Source organism: Harpia harpyja, chromosome 1, assembly GCF_026419915.1.
Source record: "Harpia harpyja isolate bHarHar1 chromosome 1, bHarHar1 primary haplotype, whole genome shotgun sequence".
Taxonomy (NCBI): domain Eukaryota; kingdom Metazoa; phylum Chordata; class Aves; order Accipitriformes; family Accipitridae; genus Harpia; species Harpia harpyja.
In genome coordinates, this window is record NC_068940.1 from 57864470 (window position 1) to 57880078 (window position 15609).

The window sequence follows — 15609 nt, forward strand, 5'->3', positions numbered from 1 at the left end:
GTGCCTGCCACGCAGAGCCAGCTGCTGCGGTGGGAAGGGGAAGGCAGGCACCAGGCCAGCTGCCAGCTGCGGCAATGCTGCCAGTCCTCATCCTCCAGCCGCTGCCCTCTGCTCCCTTTGTGGCAGCCATTCAGTCATAAACACTAGCAGGCAGGACGAGATACCTGAGGGAAAGCAGCGAGCCGTCTGCTGATCGTGTTGATCACTTTTGCAAAAAAAAAACCAACCAAAAACCAACAAAACAACTTCCAAAATAACCCCCAACTCCCAAAGTTCTGTTCTGTGCTGGTTCTTAGGCGCTATTAGTTTGCCTCTAGTGGCATGAAATTGAAACGCAGGCTGGAGTAAACTGATAGCTGGGCACAGTGTGTTTACTGTGTGCCTTTAGGTTAACAGTGTCCTGAAAGGACCCTTGTTCTTTATAGCTATATACTGAGTGGCTAAAAGTAACTGGTTTTAAAATACAGATAATTAAGTCCATTTAAATTTTATAAAGGTTTTACCACTAAGCAGGAAAAGTGTGGGTTGAAAATAAGGAGTAGACAAATTATTCCGAGTTGCACTGTTGACTTTGTGCTGGAACAGCCTGCTTTTTCCCAGGTGCTTGTCTGCTGCTGCTGACTCTCAGCGTTATGCATATGCAGGAAGGCAGAACATGCAGCTGGACAAGAGGGCTGCATAGGGAGAGAACATTTTTGACCTTGCAGCAGCCTCAGATATTGCTGTTCCTTCTCATTTCTGCCAGTGTCCTTTGTTTCTTATATAGTCCCCTTGCTAGACAATGTTAGGGGCTGGGCCTTTCGGGTTTTTTCCTTTTTTTTTAATGTTGTTGGTTTACACCACTTCTGATAGATTCTTTATCACTTGCTCCCTGCAACGCAAACTGCAGGGCTGCTTCCCTTCTGTAGCAGCTGTGCTGGAGAACTGCTGATGAGGAACAAAATGGGAGCTACTGAGCAATCATTTGGAGACTGGCTATTAAAAAAAAAAAGCCAGCTAATTAGAGCTTAGAGGAAGAGGCAACACTTTGTGCAAAAACACCAGAAGGTAGGCCCTCCAAATCCCATACACTCCCTGTAAATAGCTATGATTAACCCCACAGTATTCAATTTATTAATTAAAATTTAATTAATATTTTCTGTCCTTGACAATCATCTTAGAGGCAGTCAGGAAAACATAGTGGCAGCTGGGTTTCCATAGAGGAGTAGTCACGTTCAAGAGGGCAGAGGCACAGGAGACTTCTCTCAGTCTCCCAGTTGTACCTGTGATAAAACAAAACTGAAAGTGGTCACTGTATTGCTGGCAAAAGAGGGGAAGATGTGAGACAGTGCAAGCCCCAGTCTTCTCCTGCACACTTCCAGGCATCACCCTACAAATGCAGCAACCACCTGGGTTATGTGAAAGTGTGAGAGAGAGGAATAGTGAGAAACTGAATGTCATCATTGCTTATTTGACCACACCAACTGAGGGCTGCTGTACAGCACTGTGTTTCACTTGGTTTTGGTGTTCTGCTTGTGCTTTGTCTGAGCAGAGTAAGCTCAGCAGAGCTACCTCTTCTGAACTTCATGGGCCCCATCAAAGTAAAACAGCTATTGCTTAAAAATCGTGTGTCTGTACTGGTATCTTGGCGCACTCCTGTTTTGCTCCAGGGATGGGTTTCCTGGTCATTCATACTACCCATGGTCAGTATGTCAGACACCCGTCAGTGTCTGAGCTCTCTTCTGGAACAAATCCATTGGTATCCCAAGGGGAAACATGAGTGTCATCAACTGTGTAGTTCACTCCAGGGTTTGCTCCACACAGACAGGATAGATGTGGAAGACACCAAATGTATTTCCTTCAACAAGGACAGTGCTTCAGCATTATTCCGGGTTAGGCAATAGCATAATTTGTGCCCTCACCCATCCTTTTCCTAGAGCACGCAACAATTTTTTCTGGCATTGTAATGTTTTTGACACAGCAAGGCTCTGCTGGCCTGCAGCATACACCTGTTAGTATTCTCCATACTTTGAACTGAAAAAAACCCTACCATGCCCATGCACAGAAAATAACGACTGTTAGCTACAGGGTCATGAGAGGAGATGTGAGTTGAGCGCTATGCAGCATGGCTGCAGCCAGCCCACTCAGTAGAGAGCAAATTCTTAACAGTGTGGTCCTGAGCTGTCCTGCAAAAACAGGCCTGTGAGCAAGGGTCTGCAGTACAGGCCTGGTGAGAATGGCCATGAGGTAAAGAAGGTCTTTTATTCCTCATTTAACAGAAGGGTGCAGACTGACTCAGCAAGAGAACATACTCAGAGCTTGTTGAAACCAGATCTCCCAGGTCACGGGGAAAACACTTTCAGTACAGAACTGTTAGAAGCAAGTGGGGAGAGGAGATGGGACACAAGCACTATCATGTCCACCATCTTCCTGTCTTCACTCCTCTGGATGAAACATGATGGGTTAGGCAGGTTTTTGATATACCTAGTGGATCAGGCCCTTCTGGTAGTGAAGTGGCATGCCATTTCTCAATCCTGGGGAGGCAGGCACCAAACTGTCAGTGCTATGAGGTCAGAAGTGCTTCTGAGCACACCCAGCAGCAGAACTGGAGGTTCCTGGTGAACGTCAGCATTAGAAAAGATGAGTGCCACAATTTGGAGTCTCTTTGGCCTCCGGGCTTTGGTGCATAACTGCAACATTAGGACCATCACAGACCTTGCCCTTATGGCCTCTCCTGTGGTCACACAAGAAACCAGCCTCAGGCCCACCAGACCATGAGTTACATCTTCCATCAGTTGTGTGCTCCCAGGCATGGCCAACACTGAGGGGCGATGAGGGGCTACAATGAACAAGTTCTCTACCCTTGTGAGAAAAGAAGTGCCTCTGATGCCCTGCAAAGGTGCTTATGCAGGGCTGTCCCCAGTCTGCCAGCAGCAAGGCCAGAAGGGTGGAGATGAAGATGCCATTGCTATTGCAGTGGTTCTGTTGGCTTCAGGCTGGGACACCTGATATACAGCAACGTTGAGTCACAGCAGCATTTAATCTTGTGTTGCCTCACATGATGAAACAGGCCTGATCCGTTGTTACACTGTTAGTAATTCCAGGTAGATTTCAGTGGAACGGAGGGAGATGGAGATAGATGCTGAGAATCACTGCAGCCTTCATCCCGAAATGAAACTCCAAATGAGCACAGTAACTGTCCAACAGCTATTGCAACTATTGCCTGACTTTGCATGCATCATTTAGCCTTTTCTTTCTTTCTTTCTTTCTTTTTTCTTTCTTTCTTTCTCTTTCTCTCTTTCTTTCTCTCGCTCTCTTTCCCTTCCTTCCTTCCTTCCTTCCTAGTAAATGATTTTAACTGAATTTTTAGAAGTGTACTTCCTGCACCTCTCCAAAATTCACCAGCTTCTCTGACTTTTACAAAAAGAAGAGTGGGAGAAAAAAACCCCCAGGGAACTCACTGCTAAGTTTTGAATTCAACATCCAGAACACAAATACATCCAAACGATTTTTGCTTTACTGTTAGTCATTTGTACTAACCCGCAATTAAAAGGCTCAGCATTTGTTCTCATCTCTTTCTGAAATTACATTTTCCACTTCCTAGGCCCTGGCCTCAGGCAGTGGATTTTGAAGCAATCGTGGTAATTAATGTTTAAAGATGAATGTTGCAACTTTTAACACAGTGTGTTGCTGAGTAAACATCCAGCAATGCCTGGTACCAAAAAAGAACACAAAAATACAAGGCTTTTACTGGAAGCTGCAGGTTTTGCAAACATTATCCTTAGAGCTCCCAGCTGCAGTATGTTCGATTACCACTTCCTCTATGGTTGTGGATGGGGTAGACTGCCATGCTTAAAAAAAGCAGAAGAAAATAAGTACCACATCTAATCTGTCAGTTCGCTGTGCCACTGACTCATCACCCCAGAAAGCTTGCTGGGAATTATTAGCTCATACAGAGAAGGAGGAGACAAATCTTTGACAAATGATCTGTAGTTGTAACACGACTGGTGGCATTTTTTATTTTTGCAAAAGGACAGGAGGACAAGGGATGGAGTGGGAGGAGACGAAGGGGTAAAAATGGAAGATGTGGGGGGCAAAGTATGGTCAGAAGTTCCCTTTCTATTTCATGTCTCTTCATTTGTCCTGAGTCTGCCTTTTCTCTGTAGAAGCCATGGCTTTCAGTCTGTTACTAACCCAGTTGGTTTTACCTGTGATAGCAGCCCATCCTACGTGGGGCTTCTCTATGTGACACCAAGTGCTCCTCAGTAGCATTATCTGAATCTTTCATTGCAGCATTTTTTGGTGATTTAGAAATTAAATTACTCTATCATCCCTTTCTAACAGAAATCCATAGCAACTGAAAAGGCAAGTGGGAAAATCAGCAACTTTGACATTTCAGGAAGGGGAAAGAGTAGTCTGGATTGAGACTGCCTCCTTACTTCAGGCATCTGACAGGCATTGCAATCCTGATTCAGACCTTTTGGAAGACACACCTCATGCCTATACATTTCCCAATCAGTTGGCATGAGGCAGCTGCCTCTTCACCTAAGACTCTTAAAACAGGAAAAGTAGGAAAGTACTCACATGGTCTTGTGAGTGGTTTCTGTCAAAAGGGGCAGGGGGGGGTCACACTGTACCATGGGAGGGGTCTGGCCATGCCAGGGACCCCATGCAGCATCCACTGGTTTGATATGTCCCCTTCTGATCTGATCTCTTAGTGCTGTTTCTCATACAGTGAAGCCTTTCCTGGTCTGACAGAGGCCGGTGACAAAATTCTAAACAGATCAACTGGAACAAGAACAGAATACTACTTTGGGCTAGTTTTCCTTCCCCCCGCCCCCCCCGCCCCCCCCTTCTTGTTTACCTTCCAGAAAAGAGAAGGAAATTCCCAGTCTAACACACAACTGGCAGGTTGGCAAACCAAGTTCGGAGCAGCTGCTTTGGGCTTTGTTACTCCTTGATGTTCTTTCTGCTCAGAAGAAACCAAAACCCGAAGAGCTGCTGGAAGAGCTCCATGTGTGATTCTGCAATTAAGTGTGAAAACGGAACCTCCCAAATAATCTTGCCTTTCTGGAAGTGAAGTTCAGGCTCTAAGAAAGATTAGTAAGAGAAACATTCAGCACTAGTCATACTCATTTGGGTAACAGGCAAGTTTCTGCCTGTGCTCACTTCTAGTATTCATTATGGATGTGTATTAGTGACTTCCTAAGCAGTAATCCCAGCTGAATAGTAAATGAAGTATTGCCTTCTGCTTTAATAATTTCCTGTTCTTTTAGCATTGTTTATATACCATCAGCAGCATGCTGATACATTAACTGGGTACCCAGTGCTTGGCTATTTTATTATTCATTGCTTTAGTTATCTGCCAAGATTGCTGATCCTAAAAGGATTAAGCTAATTTTTAGACGATTTTGCAGTTGAAGCGCAGTGGTTTTGAATTCTTTTTTGTTTTGTTTTTTTGGCTCCTTTAAAAATTTTCCAGTAAAGATGAAGACCTATTTGTACTAAATTTAAGCCTGCTCAAAATAGCTTGCTTGTGTTTTTTCTGTTGATTTTTTACAGATCCCTTAAAAAAGAGAGGTCCAGAGAGCACTACTGCAGGGTACAGGATGCTTCAGTTAGTTACACTTCATGTTAAACATAACACAGATCATTCAGCATTTTGCTAAATTGAAGCTTTATCATGTCCCATGGAATTGAAAATGCTTTCGGAGTAAAAGCAGTGTTTTTTTCAAGAAATGCTTAATCCTAAACAGATCATTCAAATGGAGTGTAATAAAGACTCTACTACAGCTAATGAAAAGATTTTATTCAACCTCAGTGGGCTCTCAAACAGGCGGAAATAATACGCTTGCCCTTGCTAACAGCGTCCATTTAGCTGTGTTTCCTTTCCTAGACTGGGAACTAGATTTCCTTCTCCATTGTTTGTATAGGAAGACTCAAACTACTCAAGAAGATCATGTGAGAGTGTGAGAGCCACCGTGTTTAGAAGAAGGAGCTGCATTTGAATAGAAGATATCTCCCAACTTCATGTTGAGCCATTTATCTTCAGTCAAAATAAGCATCCTTAGCATGCTTTTGAGCTGATGCCCTACAACAGACCATACCAGTCTACTCCACACACTGCCTTGCTGCAATGAGGGACTGTAAAAGAGCCTGCATAAACAAACAGCAAGCAGCCGTCTCATGTGCCAGCTCACACACGTGTGTGCATGTGTTCGCACTGGTGAGCATGGATATTAAGCCATCCAAGTTTATATACCTAAGGTTGGAAATGTTTTATCTTTTTTTTCCTAGGCTCCATTCCCAGTTTATTCCAAATCCTGTCCCCAGACTTAACATATGTCGTTCTTACATTACCTGCTTTGAAGTCTATGGACCTGAATTGGGCACGCTCCCAGCACCTTCAGTTGTCTCTGGACCAGACTTCAATTAGCACAGTTTATCTAGAGGACATTTTGAAAGACATATGACTGTTGACTTCCAAGGCCATTTCACAGGGAGTAGGACTCATAAAGAAGCAAGCAGAGGCACAGAGCAATTTGATCAGGGGCACAGTCACCTAAGTATCAGGGATGAGGGTAAAATTCAGGGATCTGGCTTTTGACTTGCACCAGAGCATAATTTGCTATCTTTGTTTTGTTTTGTCTTTTCCTCTTTCTCCTCCTTAATTCTTCACTGTTAGAATTAAAATGGCCAAGGTAATTTATGCTCCAGATTCCTTTTCTTGTTCTGAAACCAGCAATGAGTGCTGTAGGTTTTTCTGAAGGAAAACCTCTCTCTAAAGGTGCCACATGTTACAGTTTTGTCTCTAGGAGCATGAGATAGGGAGAAAGAAGCTCCATTAGTGACCCTTTTGCTATGTAACCTTTCCTTAAAGTGCCAGCAACTGAGCTTCCACAGAGAGAACAACAAATACTGAGAGAGGAATGTGAAGGACATTATGAAAGAAGCAAGAAAAGGGATCTGCTCAGACAAGTTTCTCAGGAAAGGTGATGTAATATGTACTGTAGAAAATACTAGTGGTTGACATAACTTACTCTCTTTCTAAGTAGCTGTGTCTGCCAGCAGGCTGGGAGAAACAAAACATACAGCTGGGAATACAGCTGAGCAGACTGTTTTGTCCAAAAGAAATACAGTAGGTGTAAAACTTGTTTTCAGAAGATGTCATTGAAGTTTAATTGAAAAGTGTCCTATTAATTAAGGCTGAGCGACCAATGGATGAAAGTCTCATTTCTGTTGGAGCTGTTCATGGTGATACTATAACATTAACTCCTGCATGCTGGGTGTACTCAAGAGGCTGCTGTTGGGATGCTGTGGTATTCAGTTCTGTTACAAGCATGCAGTCCCATTCCTAGAGTTTAGCAAATGTTTAACAAGCTTTTTAACAGCTGTCTTGAAAGTTGCCTGGCTTTGTATTGACTGAGTTGCACATACTTCAGCCTGGTTTCCTACGGAAATGACTGTTCTCAGCATGTGTGTTGTGCATGTGTCTGCATCTGTGTATATACAGTTTGGGAAACTCCCTCCCTGTTATAACAGACCTGACAGAGAGGCACAGGGTCTTTGAGATATTGAAGATACTAGAATTTTGTGGAAGCAGGTGGCTGAATACTGAAGAGGGTCTGGATCTTCTCTGCAGAGGAGAGGTTGCAGGGAACTGTGTTCTCAGTAAGCCCTGGAGACTCCAAGAGGCCCAAATCTGGAGGATCCCAGGTTTTCTTATTCCACTTCTCAAAGAGCTTACTAGTTTAAAGATCTTGGCTGCAGCCTGAAATGTTTCATCTTTAAAAGCACTAGCTCCTCTACTTTGTTCCTCTTGGTACATGTACAGAGCAAAATGCTGCATGTGCAGAGACTGGTAAACACAAAGTGCCATTAGAAGAATGAATGTATCCATTTTCAGGTAGGATAGTTCATAAAAATTGGTTAAACTGGTAAACAAAAAGTCCCAGCACATGGACTATTGTGGATTTATTCATTATTACCAAAAGAGGAAGAGCTGTACAGGAGGAATGTCTATTACGAAAATTATATTTAGCTGTAGGACTGAAATACATGGTCTGCTACCTCCTTTTTATAAATACTGCTAGCACTGTTAGACAGCCAGCAGGCACGGTTTTATGCAAAAGAATGTGGGGTTATTTTCATAAGGTTTTTGTGAATAAGGCCAGACAAAGCTGCAGGAGACCCCTAATGTTCTTGATGGGACTACTGTGATATCAAAATGTCATGTGCTAACTTCTTGCTTTACTGTAAATTGGTTGTAAGGAAAACACAGGCAGTAGGACCAACAGTACTAGATGTTGTCTTGGAGTGGGTGGTCAAGAGACACTGTTGAATCCTTAGGAATGTCTGAATATTCTTCCTCTGCCTCTGCTACATACCCACTCCTTTGCATTTTCTCTTTTGTTCTAGGTGGAGTCTAGATAAGAGCTGTCAGCAGAGCTTTTTAGCTGGATTGAGGCTACCAACTGATATCAATCTTGAACCACCGTTTTAGAGGAGTGGCACCAAAAAGCCTGTTGTTATGCTGAGTGCTTTACAGGACAAATAACACTCCCTGCTTCCTCAGCTGCCTAAAAATCAAGCCATAGATATTGAGCTTCAATCTGAATACGGTAAGTCAGGCCTCAGAAGCCTGCATCCATTGCATGATTGGGGTTAAAATAATTATAGTTATCAGCCTGTCGTACAGCTCTTTTAAACTAAGCCAGGGGAAAAATCACTAGAGCACAGTGCTGTGTAGTTGACATTCTTATTGCCAGATCTCTCCCTGTTGTACTAAAACTACAGTAAATGGGGTCTTGTTAATACACACTAACACTGTGCTGATGTTGGGTTGCATTTCAGGAACTCCCTCAGTTACAGCAGTGCTGAGGCTGGAAAACTGCAGTGGATCACTGGAAAAGCCCTGCCCACTGCCAGACCAGTCTTGCTTCTTGGCCATGGCAAAAGCTGAAGATTTCTTTGTGCAACTTCAGTTTACTTCCTAAACTGGAAACTGCAGAAGACATCTCCTAAGCTCTCCAGTTACTTAAGCAAATAAAGTGGCAGTCTACTTTTCTTACTAGGGTAGGAAAACAAGGATCAGAAAGCGATGTTATCAATACAGTATCCCTAAAGGTTACTGTATCCCTAAAGAGACAGTAACCTTTCAAGAAGCTCTCTATCCAGGATACAGTATCCCTAAAATATCACTGAAGGCTACTGTATCCCTAAAGATGCCACAACCTTTCAAAAACCTCATCTTGGGTTTTCTTTGCAATTTGCTGGGCTCTGTTTAAGAGAAACTTTCCCCCAACTAAAACCCTGGTGGCTAGAGAGATGGGGGAGGAAGGGCAGTGTAACTGGCTGCTCTTTTTCTGCATAGAGGTGAAAACCAGCTGGTTGCTCCAGTTGGCCTTTAGGCCAGCATTTGATGAAACTTTGTTCCTTTGCTGTTCCCACTAGATTCTTTCTGGTGTCACGCTCACATATGCAGCCCTTTCCCATTCCCACATAACCCCCATGGATACTCTTGCTTCTTTATAAAGTCCATTGTGGCTTGAAAAGCTCGTATCAGAAACAAAGCTATTTAAGTCTCTTGGGATTTCATATATTTATTCTTTTGACATCTGAGCACAGTTGCTAAAAGTCTCAGAATGGTTGCTGCTCCCATTTGAATGTCTTCCCCTCCCCACCCCTAAACTAGGTGACATGTTTAGCTTCAAATTGTATAGTAGGGAGCACATTAAATATCAGGTCTCAGAGAAATGGGAAACAACATGATGGGGCTGCAGCTTTAGGTGCTGCAGACAGCCTGACACTCTGTGTTAAAAATCAACTACTTTTTTGGTTTAAAGTGTGAACAGTCCATCAAAGAGCTACATGAAATCCATTTTCTGGGCAATGGAATGCACGCCTGCTTAGTTTGCTTCCTATTAGGTTATTAACACTTACTGCATCTGTAACTGCTGGTTATTGAAGGAAGGACTTAACTTTCTACCAGAACCCTGGGACTAATTAAAACGTTGCCCTTAACGTTTAATGAGAAAGTTGTTACTTTCACCGGTAAACTGGCTTAGACTCTTAGTCCCATAAAGCACAAATGGCACATACTGAATCATAGTTAACAAGCGGATTTGGGGAAAAATGCAGTCAGAGGAGTGCAGCTTGTTGCATAAGTTAAAAATGATTGGTTGCTTTCTTCACCAGTACTGGATATTATATATGCCAGCTAGTATTCATCTCTCAGCAAGGCATCCAGACCTTGTAGGGCAAGTTCTTTCTTCCAGTAAGACCTTTGCATCATAAAATGGCCCAGACGAAACATCCCCAGGGGAAAATCCCATGTTCATAGGAACTTCCAAGCCGGAGTATAGCACCATTTGCTTGGCTAGCTGCTTGTCTTGGGTGGAGGAGAATGGCCTGTTAGAAAGGAACGGCCAATGCAAATGGAGAAGAACAAATAAGGGTGTGTCTAATGGACCCGAATATGGAGGGCAGGAAAGGAGGAGGTTTTGCTCCTCTTCTGTGCCAGCCTTGGGCAGAGGAGCAGATCTGATAAATTTTAGCTCTCTATATCTGTCAGCCAGTTCTGCTATCTTATTGTTTGTACACACACACAGTAAACTAGCCAATTCTATCTTCTTTGGTACCAAGTTATACGTCATTTAAAGTGACTCGATTTAGCATCACATGAGGAGAGTAAAGTTTGGAGACTATGGGTCCTCATTACTCATGTTATAAAAGTTAAAAAAAAAATACCACAAGCCATTTCACAATGCATTTACAGAGACAATGGTAAGAGCAGTGAATAGTGCATTTTATTCCAAATGTTTCATTTAACAAAGATTAAATACACATCTGAACACTGTCACTTTGAGGTACATTCCTAATCTGGCTTTGCTCTTGCTTATAGTGCTATAAATCAAGAATTACTCTACTGAAGTCAGCAAAGTTATTACACTGTATTAAACTCAAAGGAGAGTGAGTCTCGCTTTTTACCTCTACAACAAATCCCATTCAATTCAGTACAAATACAGCAGTACATTTAAGTGTGATGCAAGAACAGAACCAATTGGTAAATCTGTGCTGTAAATTCAGTACAGAGTTCTTGAGCTGAATTTCCATCTGAGTACTCTTGAACACTGCAGCACTAAATCTCGTTTTCCTGCAGTGTAATCTAGTTTCTTTTCCCCAGAAAGAATTACATTTTCCTTTTTGTAAACACAGGCCACATGAAACACATGGCTGTCTTCTGAGCAAAAACCTCAAAGACCGTAGCTTATATATATTAAAAAACCAACAACCCACAAACTTCTGGTTTGAAGCTAAATGCAGTTTTTGAGTCTATCAGCATTTTTTATTCCATACCAGTTTTCTGCATAGTGGAAAATATGTACCCTTAGGAGAGTATTAACTATGATAAGTCGTTAAAAAACAAATTATCTAGGAAAGTAATTTTTTCCATTATGAAAGTGGCTTGTCATATATTAGTGAAATGAATTAGTCATATAGCACACCTTTCACAACCTCAGAAGAATTAGATTACGGCCCATATGTTCCCATGTGTAACAGGAGCAGCTCTCCTCTTTATACATACATCACTATCACTCCACAGTTTCTGATTATGTTTTATTCATATGTAATCAGAAATCACTCACAAATCAGTCCAGAGCCTAAAACTAACCAAACCAGTTCATATTTCTGGCATGAGCTATTCTACTTGCACGTCTTTCCAGATTAAAACATTTCTAGTTGTGATATGGAAAGATTCCAGGTACGTGGTGTTCAACGGGAAAAGGTGACAGCATGACATTTAGGAGATGTATGCATGGGGAAGGAAGGAAAAGCAACAGGGAAAGAAAGGCACATTTGCTTTTGACCCACTCAGTAGAAGAAAGTCAACTGACCAATAGCTACCCACTTCATCCTTTGAGTTAGCACTCTGCTTGCTGGGACTGTTCAGAGTAGAGAAGGCTTGAGGGGGATCTCATCAATGTATGTAAATACCTGAAGGGAAAGTGTGAAGAAGAGGGAGCCAGGCTCTTTCCAGTGGTGCCCAGTGATGGGACCGCAGGCAGTGGGCACAAACTGAAACACAGGAGGTGCAGTCTGAACATTAGGAAACAGTTTTTCACCGTGAGGTTGACTAAGTGCTGGCACAGGTTGCCCAGGGAGATTGTGGAGTCTCCATCCTTGGAGTTACTCAATAGCTGTCTGGACATTGTCCTGGGCAACTAGCTGTAGGCAGCCCTGCTTGAGCAGGGGGATGGGCAAAGTGACCTCCAGAGGTCCCTTCTGACCTCAACCCTTCTGTGATACTGTGATGCTGCTTTGGTCTCTTGTCAGTGAGAAAGTAAGGCACCTCATTTTCTTGGTGGCTCCTTTCAATGAGGAACAGCAAATTTTAGAAATGCAAAGGGTGCTCCAGCAGCCAGGAGCTGTGGAAGGGACCCCAACAAGCATGTAGAGTTTGCAGTGAGGAGGAATGAAATGCTTGTGGGGTCAGGACGGGCAACCTTACATCTGGCAAATTAATAGAAACAAAGCAGGAGTGCAAGAATTACATACTACTATCACTTCAATCACTGGGAGTAACATTCCTATCCTTTTTGTTTCAGGGAGGGAGAGCTGTGACATAACTAATAAATACACTTCAGGTACCACCTGATGACTACAGCTTTGTGCCAGTGGCACTGGGAGTATAGGAGGGATGCTGAGAACTACTGTAAAAGGACTTGTCATGTGCAAAAGCAAAGCAGAGAAATCTGGATGCCTGAATTTTATAACATTTAATTTCAGTGCAGACTACTGAGGCCTTGGTGGTTTCTGGGGTTATAATCATGTTTTTCAGACTAATTTACCATGTCATTCTCCTGCACAGGATGAAGATAAGCACATCAAGGGGTGCTTAGGTCCAGGAGCTTTACAGTGCCAGTTGCTGGTTCTGCAAGCTGTAACACTTAGCTCTGGTGATAGACAAGAATCCCAGACTTCTGGGCTGCACTATGATCACACTGGGGGAAACACAGAAAAAAGTGTCACACACCTCCTCCATCTCCTGTGACTAGCTTGTCTTCTTGAATGCCAGCTCTCCTACATGCTCAGAAATAGCTGAGCTGGACTTCATGCAGTGGTGGGGAGCAGGAAAAGTTAGAAGGCAAGTTCAGTGCAAGGCTCAACACTGCTTTTTCTCAGAACGTCACCTTCCTGGAACAGCTTCCCATCAGCATGGCAAGAGAAGGTGGCAAATTCTTTTTCTTCCTTAAGTGCATTTAGCAAAAGGGCAGGATAGAGAAGACTGAAACTTTACAAACATTAACTCTGTAATGCTAAGCTGAGTTCAAGCAAAGGTGCAGTACTTTCAAACCATACCTGGCACATCAGGGCAACCCTGACAAGCAAGATACAAAGGTGCAATTGCAGTTTTAATGTAGAAGTAGCAAGTTTCTGTCTGTCATACTGAAAATAAAACATCTTGCCAAGTTGCAAAGAAGGCATTTTTTTCAAACTCTGCAGTAGAAAACCCTGTTAGCAAATAATAATGCCTTCATCTTTTGAATGTGCTGTTGGAAGTGGAGAAGGAGCTCTTCTCACATCTTGCTCTGTTCTGCCTCTGCTTCTAATAAACACAAGTGCCTGCAGCTGAAAAGCTCTATGCTAAAGTGCCTGGGTTTCTCTAACAGACCTCAGAGAAGCACTGCTGGGGTTAACATATTGTTTTGCCCAGGCCTATACAAGTGTATTGCAGAAGGCACTATGCAAATAGTGTTCACAGAGTTTATAATTTCCTGTTGGAACAGCAAAGAAAAGAAGGTCATTGATTTAAACCAGAGAATACAAATGATTTCCTGCCCACAAAGCTGCCAAATGCTTGGAGTTATTGATTTTTTTTCCTCCCTGCTGCTAACCAAACAGTTCTGGTCCTGTCATGGGCATCATCAGCTTATTGACTAAGTAAACATAACCCATTAAGCCAAACATTTTAAAAATAATAGAAAATTACAGTGGCTATAGTAAAAAACCCCATCTGCATTCCAAAAAAATAAAAATAAGAAGGAGAGGAAAAACAGTTCCTGAAGTTAATTAACTTTTATGTAGATTCAAGTTTCTGGAATTCAGGTTTGCATCCAAAAGAGAGAGAAAGGAATAAATTGAAAGAAGACTGGGAGAAAAAAAAAACACCTTTCCTAAAGAAGCCAAAAGGGGAGGGTGCAGGGAAGTGGGTACTTCAAATTTTAAGACCCAGAAGAAAAGAAAACATTATTGCAAAATTGAGATTGAAAGGGTAAAAAGGTGTGGCAGCAGTATGGTAAAGGCATTTATTTATTTACTTCTTAGCAGCAGGAGGTCTGTGCTGTTGTCTGAATATTTTTTTTTAAGCCAGAGCTGAGCACAGCTGATGCTTGGCCTTGGAACATGTCAGTTTGAAGATAGCACGTACGGTATTAATAAATGTAGAACAATACTTGCTGTCAAGTTGGTTACAAGGCAGTAGTTCACTGAAGGGGGCCTGACAATGTCAAAAAGCATTAGACCAGAGCCAGCAAACGCTTTATACGCTACAGCTGAACCCAAAAGATGAATTGATGCCCTGGATCTGACTTTAAGGCTTCTGTCTGCTCTGGAGAGCGTGTGTTTGTCTGAAGAAGCAGGGAAACAAGTTGTTTTTCTCTCCTCCTCCAACCATCTGCCTACACATGGAAGGCAAGGAGCAAGACACAAGAGAATAAATCATAGTGTGTTGTAAATGGACAGGGATGCCTTGCAGAAAAAATAATCTTCAAAAGCAGGAGCACATGCTCAGGGGAGGTGTTTGGAGGCAACTCTGAACAGCAAGGAGACAGCTAGCAGGCTGGGACACTGCAGAGAGGACTGGCTGTCCCCTGGGACTGGCTGTTGCAGGTGCGGTTGCTGGCTTCCCTGGCCAAGAGCCTTGCGGTCCTTTGGTGTGAGAACTAGCAGCGAGAGAAGAGCCAGTCAGAAGAGACACCAGGAGAGAAGTAAACAAGCAGATTACAAAGTGATGAAAAATAAGAGTATCAGCCTTCTACAGTGACTTAGAAGAAGGTGTGACTGTTTCCTCCACCCCCTCACCCTCATGCCTGTCGACTGAAGAATACTATTAAAGCAGGTAGTCACAGATTATTAATGACCTGTTAACAGCTTCTTTAATTTTCTAATAAGTGCCAACTATGGCTGCTGTAATTATTCTGCTGGTCCTACAACACGCCCTGTGCCAGGCTGGAAAATACTTTTTTTTTCTGGAACATATTGTTGTGCCTCTTAACATGGCGTGTACTGCACACGGGCAATTTCATACCTAAGTAAAATTACATCTTAGGCTGTCAGAGCATTTTGCAGCCATTAAATGTCACTATCTTCCAGCGAAGTAGGATCCAGGAAGTGTTTAGTTACTTATTTTTTACATGTGTGAATTGAGACACCCAAAGTTTATGGTTTTAGCCACAGTGATACAGTGAGTCAGTCCCTGAGCTGCTTATGAAACCTGGGAGCACCGTCTTCTGCTTTGCCTGCACTGGTGCTGTATGAACTGCAAAAAGCACAGATAATTAGAAGTAACACTGAGTAGGGGCTTTTTCTATCTAAGCAGAGGTCCCTGGGAGTAACATTGTATAAAAG

General features: G+C 42.8%; 1 protein-coding gene across 3 annotated transcripts in view; it reads left to right on the forward strand.

Annotated features, from left to right (window-relative positions):
* The window catches only part of LOC128145476 (cytochrome c oxidase assembly factor 1 homolog), a 53027-nt gene that overhangs the window by 20000 nt on the left and 17418 nt on the right, over window positions 1–15609 (forward strand). For 2 of the 3 annotated variants that reach the window (XM_052795642.1, XM_052795633.1), the window contains exon 2: window positions 8398–8600. The exons of the other annotated variant lie outside the window; for it this stretch is intronic. The gene's annotated coding sequence lies outside the window, so the exon portion shown is untranslated. The remainder of the gene's footprint in view (window positions 1–8397; window positions 8601–15609) is intronic. 3 annotated transcript variants of the gene reach the window in all.